This window comes from Felis catus, chromosome A1, assembly GCF_018350175.1.
Source record: "Felis catus isolate Fca126 chromosome A1, F.catus_Fca126_mat1.0, whole genome shotgun sequence".
Lineage (NCBI taxonomy): Eukaryota > Metazoa > Chordata > Mammalia > Carnivora > Felidae > Felis > Felis catus.
In genome coordinates, this window is record NC_058368.1 from 158,686,536 (window position 1) to 158,695,679 (window position 9,144).

Genomic DNA, 9,144 nt, shown 5'->3' on the forward strand with positions numbered 1-9,144 from the left:
TTCCATAACTATGTTGTGTTGCATGATTAACTGAAAACAGTCCTTTAATGACAAAATAAAAGTAAAATGTTTTCCATGCAATAGGCTTCTTCAGCTAGATGGTAGAATACGGGTGGGCTTAATAAAAGGAAACAGAAGAAATGGTGCTGTAATAATAAGTCTTATCATAATGACTATTACTTAGTAAATGTCCACAGGAAATATATGTCACATATGACAGAGACATGGGGCTGCCCCACTGTGCAAAGATATTATTATAAAAAAGGATGTGAAAGAAGTAGCACTACATGTTAAGACACTTATTTAGGGTTCCAAAGTGTACTTTACTTTACATGGGCTGCACCAAATAGGAAATCATCAGCATCTTTGCCATTCATGAGCTTATAATTTAAAAGAGAAGCTAGATGGTTTGTAGATAAAAAAAAAAAAATACATTGATTGGACACAAAGTATAAATGAATGAAAGTACTTTCAGTGTGATACTGAATTGGAAACCAAAACATATAAGGTTCCCATTAGAGAGCCAGGAATTCTCAAAGGAGCGAGTCTGATAATGTAAAACTGGTCGATGCCGAGATTTTGGTCAATAAATAGACTTTTTATGGGCTTATCTTTAGTAGTACATAAAAATATTTTGGTTGTGTATTGTGATGGAAAGAATACTGAATTTTGTATTAGTAAAATCTAGGATTTGATATTTGTTACCTGTATAACTTTGAAGAAGTCATGTCTTCTCTGGGCTCACAGTCCTCATCTAGAAAATTAGGGGATTGAGCTGAATGCTTTCTTTCAGATCTAACATTTATGATTCTGTAGCTATATTACAAATGACCACAAATATTTTCACACACTATAGCTTTCTGAAAACTCTTACACTTATTTCCTAAAAGCTGGACTGGTCTTCAAACAGATCACTTCTAATCCCATAGTAAACTTCATATCCTTTCAACAATATAAGAAACACAAATTAATATGGTGAGTTCAAAGATACTCATCACACATACACACACACACACACACGCACACACACAATAAAAATCCAAAAACAAACAAAATAAAACAAAACAAAACAGCCCAAAGATACTCATTACTAACGCTAACTAAAATGAAAGGTAAGAATTTGTTAAGAAAATTAACTTTCAACTTCCACAAGATTTTTCTAAAGACAAACTGAGTGTCTGCTTAGAGAACTCCAAAACGGCTTTGCAAAGATAACTTTGTAAAAATATCATGATATTTACTGAGTTATATTTTAAAAAATTAAAAAAGAATTCTAGTTGGATAGTATAGTTTCTTCTTTCTGATCAGGCCCAATGCTTCAACAGAAGTTTTCTAAATCCTCTGCTAAGCATTTATTCCTTGCCCATCCATAAAGACTTCTCACTCTAGAGTGTTACTGTAAGACAGTTTAAACTAACAACTCAGGGGTTTCTCACCCTTTTATGTCTTTAATGTAGAAAGTATATGAGGGAGGTGGGAAAAACCTAAGATACCCCTGTCTATTTAGTACAGATTCTACAGTTCACATGTTAGATTTCACTGTCAACCTCAGCCAACTGTAGGCATATGCCAAAAGCAAAACTTAGGTATTAAAACAAGGGTAGAGGACTACAGTGAAAACCAAAATGATGTTTTTACAAATCCTGTTAGAATGCTACTCAGATGTGTGAGAAATGCCATCCAACTGATATATTTAGTGATCAAAACTTATCACCCAATGGTAAAAGGGAAAGACTCAGTGCAATAGCACACTTACTAAGCTCCCAGGGAGTACAGAACTCTTTGAGAAGATGAGAAATCAAGGTGGTATATTTTGTACCGTTTCATGCACAATGCAGCAAAAACGTCTGTGGAAACAATCATTTTGCTGGTAAGGAAAAGAAAATTTATTCCTATCATTATAGTAATATATTTGTTAAGTAGTTCATTACAGGTACAAAAATGATAAGAAAGTGGGGGTCACCAATTGAAATAACACCCAGAATGTTAAAACACATAATAAATGCATGAAAGAATCATCGTTAGTTAAAAACAGGAAAGAACCTCCACTATCCTCTGTGCCCCCTCACTTCATGATCTGTTCTGTCCTGGAGGAGCCTGGGGTAGGTGAAACAGGAGAATGGGCCTGTAGGTGAGGCTGTAGTGAAGATGGTGAGATTCCAGGCATGTAGGCATGCAGACTCCACTGCAGTAACTGAGCCTGAGCCAACTTATAGCTACTCATCTCTAGAGGATCAAGTACCTAAAGAAGGGAGAAGACACTGATTGAAATTCAGGAAGATTATCTTCTCTGAAATAATTTCTTCACTTACTTGCTAATGCTTTGATTCTTAAAAATTTACAATTTAAGGGGCGCCTGGGTGGCGCAGTCGGTTAAGCGTCCAACTTCAGCCAGGTCACGATCTTGCAGTACGTGAGTTCGAGCCCCAGGTCAGGCTCTGGGCTGATGGCTCAGAACCTGGAGCCTGTTTCCGATTCTGTGTCTCCCTCTCTCTCTGCCCCTCCCCCGTTCATGCTCTGTCTCTCTCTGTCCCAAAAATAAATAAACGTTGAAAAAAAAATTAAAAAAAAATTTACAATTTAAGATAAAGTAAATAAAATGAAAAATAATTCAAGTCATGCAGTTAAATAAACAGAGAGAGTAAATCCCTTACAAAAACAATGGGGAACATAGCAGATCCATCCAGATTCCAATGGGAGATGGGTGGAAGGCCCTAAGAGCTGGATTGGCACAAGAGGGTCAAGGGTTGCCTATGTGCAAGACCGTTTCTAGGGGTGTTCTGGAGGGTGAAGAAGGGCAAGGCCCTGAAGAAAGTGACTTTGCTGAGGTAATAACTAACGACTGTTTAGTGTTAGCTAAACAAAACTAAAGACACCAGTAGGAAGAATGAATAGCTGGTTAACATCAACTTTGTTAACTCTTAACTGGGAAAGGTCAATGAGATATTTGAATCAAGGTATTCATGAGAGGGTCAGTTGGAAAGGCAACTTCTGACAAAAGTTCTGACAAATTCAAAAGACACAGGTAACATAAAATAACTTTATTTCAGACATATTTACCCTGATATTTCACTACATTTAGGAAATCACCAGTAAGTACTAATCTGTTTAACTACGTGAAAAGGTAAGTAGAAAATTGATTAATATCCCATTCACAGATTAAAAGAATATACGTCTCTTCATTTTCATACAATATTATAAAAAATGCTTTCTTAAAATAATATCCTTCCCCACAAGATAAAACTGCTAGTGAACTGCTCTTTATCTGTGTCAGGGCAGTTAGAATCAACACTTTTAACCAGAAAAAACAATGAAAGTACATCCATTTATCCAAACCTTCTGTTACATATATATATTTGGGGGCCTGAATGAGCCCATGTCATCTTGACTATTTTAAGTAACCAATTACCCAGCTCTGTCTTGGTATTTGGTCCTGGAAGAGAAGTAAAAATTGATTAAGAAATACTTTAGAGGCCAAAGATATCACCAGAGGAGGTTTTACTAGTAAGGTGAGAGAATTTGAATGTTCATTTACAAGACTGGAGATATTGATGCCAAGCCCTTGGGTCATTAGGTATGTGTTCTGTGGAAAACTGAACATATTACTGTTAACTGTGGCTGGCTGACTTCCAGCATAATATATATTTTGAAAGAAAAAGAAAAACAGTTTAACATTTTTTGTTTTGGGAGTGACTTTTTCCAGTGGATTTTACAACAATATTTTCTTTCATAAAAGTTTATCTAGTAATAACTAGGGCTCCTCTCCCGCTCCTTGCATTTTCTCACAGGAACCATCCCCTCCCCCTACCTTTTGCTATCCAGTACAGGAGTTTATTTTGCTGCGTGTTGAAGAAAAAATTTACACAGGTTGTGGCTATAAAGTGATCAGATTGATCCTAAAAAAGGTGTCTGAACTCCAGCTGAGTCTTTGAGCCTCTCGTCAAACGCAAAGAGTTGAGGTCTCCTTTAAAGAACGGATAGACTAATTGAAGCTAACATTTTTTTTTTTTTTTTCCTTTAGATGGTCATGTTTCTGGGGTATGACTTCTTTGGAATGTTTAAATCTTTGCAACAGTAATGAGCAAAGTAAAATGAAAACCTAGACTACAAAAAAAATATATTAATATTAGATTAAAACAAACCCAGGAAGAATGTTTATTGGCTGTAAATAAATGACTTAAACCTGAGATTAGTTGATGGCTATCAACTAAGTTCAAGCAAGCCACTAACTTCATAGCTCCATATATTTTAGATGAAACTTCCTGTAAAGATTGCATCATTAGTATACTCTTAATTCAATTCAGGCTATATTTATGGATATGCTTACATTAAGATAAAAGCCTCGCGCCCATCCATTTCACATTGTAAACTATAATTTCCATTTCACTTCCTTTGCAGTCACTATTAGAGTACTGCACTTAGCATGTATCCTGTTGACACAGAAGAAATATTTCTTTTCAAAATTTGTTTGAAAGAGGAATAGAAAACTGCATACAAAGGGGGCCTATGTTTCTATGAATTGAAAACTAGAGAAAGACCAAGTTAGAGAATGATACATTCTTCTGATCCTCCCCAGGTACCTCAGTAGCTTTGAGCTCAAGGAAAAAGTACTACTCCCCACCTCACCACCTTAATCCCCTCCTACCTCCTCATGAACAACCAGAAATGTTCCAGGCAGAGCTTCAGTCTACTGATATCGGTTTTCTTGGGCCTGTGAGAAAAATGAAAGGCTTATCATGGAAAAACAAACAAACAAACAAACAAAAAAAAACCCAACATATTTTCTAAAAAGGGAGGAAATTTTGTGGAGAATAGGACTCAAAACCTGGACCTGGTTGTAAGGACTGTCTCCTCTCATACCTCCACAACACCAGGAAGACAAGTCAAAGTTTGTGGACCTTAGTGACTTTGCAAAAGAGACCCCTGGGCTGGATACCAAGTTCTAAACCACAGATACTCTGGTTTTTCTACCTTTCACCTTCCTGGTACTTACCAATTCCATTTTTTCCTCCCACTTACTCCCAACCCTATTCACTCCATGTGATTTTGGGCAAGTAATTTTACATCTAAAAATGTTTTCTCATCTCTAAAATAAAAACAAACTAATCAAGAATGTTTACACCTCCAGTATAATAGTAAGATTCTATCCCAGATTGTCTAAACCTTAATACTGGGCAACATTTTAGCTTCTGTTCAAGATTCCTTCCAATCTACCCACACTGACAAAGTTTCCCTAGTTCCCCTTTCCATCCCCTTTATTTTTAGTTTTTAATTAATTTTTTTTTCTTTTTAATTTTTAAATAATGTCTACACCCAATGTGGGACTTGAACTCATGATCCCAAGATCAAGAGTTACATGCTCTACCAACAGAGCCAGCCAGGTGCCTCACCACCCCCTTTAAAATCAAATCATTACTGCTCAAAATCTACAATCGCTCCTTTCCAATACATCAAGGTAAATTCTAACAAAAATTTTAAAATAATCTTTAATTTCGTCATTTGCTGCACAATACCCCTTTCCCAACCATAGCACACTATATTTATTTGTCTTCTGCATGATTTCCTCTTTGCAAGCTCTTTTTTTTAATCTACCTATTCAACCAAATCCCTCTTCCCTATAATTCACCAAATCACTCTGAACTTTCACTTATCCACTGTCCTTGGAGGTTCCTCAGTGAGATCAATGGTGTCAGGCTTTCAGTACAGTTGACTTTGTACTGTCCTTTAATTGTTATGTGTTTAATCTTGTTTCTTCAAATATAGTGGATGCTTTAGGTCAACAAAAATTTTATCTTAAAAGTCTGTATACTTCCTCAGTATCTTTAGACAACATCAAGCACGTGCAAAATGTACGGGTTAATATTGTATTTTTATTCCTAATGTAAGTTGAACCTCTTCCACTAAAAGCAGTTATAGTAATCACCCTTATTGGATTCATTCATTTCAAGTGGTTACTTTTTTTTAAATGGAACCATGTAATATTGTGACAAATATTCCAAGGATTATATTTTATTTGTATTATGAGGCACACTCCTATTTATGGAATTAAGCCTACATAATCTGATTCTAAATGTTACATAAAATACTAATTTTATTGTCATCATTATTTAAAATAGTAAGACAAAAGAAAAACTTACATTTAAAATGTAACAATATTAGTCCCTCACTGTGTTGTAGACTTTGGAGTTATTCCTACACTCCTTGTTATTACACAACTGTGTAACTCACGGTTATTTTGAACTTTACCTCATTCCCAGCCTGCTACAGTTGCATAAGATGGTTCCAGAACTTCATATAGCAAATCAAGGTCAAACTAAGATATGGCCTGATGCTCTCTAGGGAGATGTTCTGAAGAGAGATGAAGAATAATGGAGATGGTGAGCCTTAGCCACCCAGAATATTGAATGCGACTTGAAATAAACTTACACCTCAGGGAAGTGTTCTCCCTGAGAACCTAATGAACTCATACCTCCACCTTGTGGAAGTGGCTGATAAACCTCTGGGCTGCGGGTTTACCTGTTAAGTTCTTTAACTAGACAACTATGTTTTGTCATAACATTTACTGAGTACTTGACTAAAAGAATGATTATCTTCTAGTTAGTAGCCTTAAAAGATCTTTAAGGTTCTGGAGAAAGCTCAAAGACAGCCAGCTAGGCACCAAAGAACAGACCCACGGCTACCCATATCACAAAGTTATTTAGCACAAGTATAAACTGCATTATCTCATAGGAAAAACTTATTTAGTGGGAGCAACAAGTAGAGGATGCAAGGTTACAAGCAAAGCATTTGTACGTTGAGATGAAAACAGCACCAAAAAGATCACAGGTGAAATATCAGTGACCTTGGAAATAGAAAAGATTCCTCCAGAATCTTCCTTTTGGTAATCTGAAATCATTTGGGAAATACTTCCTAATATATAACATGTATCAGGTACTGTGCTAAGCTCCTTACAGGTGTTATTTAATTTTTATAATAATTCTAAGACAGGCACTATTAAATGTCCTCATCTCACAAATCAAAAAAGTGAGGTTAGAGAGGTTACAGAAGGCACTTGAGGTCTGGGAAGTGGTTGAACCAGGATCTAAATTTGGAACTCGCAGACTCAAAGTGTTTTATTAACCACAGTACATGTCTTGACTACATTAGTAGTACACTTAAATTGTTTTTGCTCATTGTTCACTATGGACGTTTTAAATGTGAGGGTTACATCTTGTTTGATAGACCAAATTCTAATTTCTAATTGAGGACTACTCAAAAACATCTTTTAAAAATTGTGAGTAGGGGTACCTGGGTGGCTCAGTCAGTTAATCATCTGACTTCAGCTTAGGTCATGATCTCATGGTTCGGGAGTTAGAGCCCCATATGGGGGGGGCTCTCTGCTGTCAGCAGAGTCCACTTCAGATCTCTCTCTCTCTGCCCCTCCCTGGCTCACGCTCTCTCTCAAAAATAAATATTAAAAAAATATTAGACACTGATTAGACACTGAATAATTTGCTTAGATTTATGCATTTGATGTATCTGTTCTGCCAACCACAAGAAACCTGAGGCTATTCAGGATAAGAACTGCTTACTTAGATTTCAAAGTTCCTAGAGTAATAGTGTTTATGTAGTAGGTACCCAAAAGTGGACTGCATCAACTGAATAAAAATTGAGTAGGAAGATGTCATATAGTTTCATTCCCAGTTTACCTTTGATACTCTAAATATAATATGTACTGCAAGATAAATATTCTATGGTTCTATTAAGATGTCTTCAACATTATTTTACTGAAATGCTTTAAAGTAGATCTATTTAGTAAATGCTGTGAAGACACACCTAAAATTTGAAGCTAGGTAAACACTTTCCAAGTTAGCGTTAATTTTCAAGGGAATTGGACATTTTCTTGTGTCTATGTAATTAAAGGTATTTATTAATGATAGGTCTTGCAAATAGAAGAATGAATTTTACAAAGGTGAAAGGGAATCTGCTGTCTTTATCATTCTTGGAAATAAATCTGCTGTTATTTCCTCTAGTAGATCATTACCACTGATGCAAGTAATTTTAGGACATTCTGGCTGGTGACTGTGGAGTGACATTGCCATCTAGTGGTCATTTTTTTCCCATAGGTGATGCCCCTCTTCTGGCCTACTGGGTGATGCTGAGACTTGAATATCATCGGTAGATGTACTTAAGCACCCATCTTCCAATCTCACTGGATTACAAAGTCTTTGTATTACAATGCCTTATGTATTTTCTTTCCCCTGCACTATTTACTTGTTAAGTGAAAACATGTTTTGGACCCACCCAAGAATATTAGAAAGAGGTTTTCATTCCTTATCCCTTCTACCTCCTTATACTCCTAACTCTTCTACTTCTGCTCAGGCCTGCATAAATACGGACAAATATGGAAACTGGTGAGACTACGGCAACTTTCTGTTCCCATGACCACATTACCAATTTAAATAGTGGAAAACAAAATTATGCATCACTGGCTGATCCTTAATACTGGAGCCTTGGGGCACCTGGGTGGCTCAGTCAATTAAGTGTCCAACTCTTGATACCGGTTCAGGTCATGATCTCATAGTTATTAGTGAGATTGAGCCCTGCGTTGGACTCTGTGCTGACAGCATGGAACCTGCTTGGAATTCTCTCTTTCCCTCTCTCTCTGACCCTCCCCAGATCGCGCCCATAATCTCTCTCTAATAAACGCTAAAAAAAAAAAAAAAATACTGAAGCCTAAGAAAAACAGGTGGCAGTAAATTCTCCCAGTGGTTAAATAAAATAAAAACAAATTGTTAGCAGAGTATCAGAAAGCTAAACATGATTACAATCATTGTATCATTCTAAAAGCTATACTTTAATGAATGTTTACAAAGTGCTGGGCATTGTTCTTAGTGCTTCTGTGTATTATCTCACCTAGTCCTAAAAACAACCCTATTAAATAGTTACAAATCCAATTGTAACTAGTAAGAAAATTGAGGTGGAAAAGGAGAGAGACACATATACGACTTGCTTAAAGTTCTTTACATTAGCAAGTGGAAAAACTGGGATTTGATACCATGGAATCTATTTGTTTTTGGTAGAGAACAAAAAGCAACACAAATAGTGAAATTTAGTTTTTTTTTAAATATGCAAATATTCCTAATAAAGATTATTTTAAAAAAC

At 36.1% G+C, this 9,144-nt stretch overlaps 1 protein-coding gene across 2 annotated transcripts in view; it reads right to left on the bottom strand.

Moving 5' to 3' along the window:
* The window catches only part of LIX1 (limb and CNS expressed 1), a 62,460-nt gene extending 53,356 nt beyond the window's left edge, over nt 1-9,104 (bottom strand). The window contains exons 1-7 of one of the 2 annotated variants that reach the window (XM_019816992.2): nt 6,247-9,104; nt 4,646-4,711; nt 4,328-4,430; nt 2,044-2,242; nt 1,757-1,847; nt 875-942; nt 706-754 (exon numbers count right to left, since the gene is read on the bottom strand). The gene's annotated coding sequence lies outside the window, so the exon portion shown is untranslated. The other variant, XM_045041421.1, reaches the window with a different exon arrangement.
* Between the last annotated feature and the right edge of the window lie 40 nt (nt 9,105-9,144).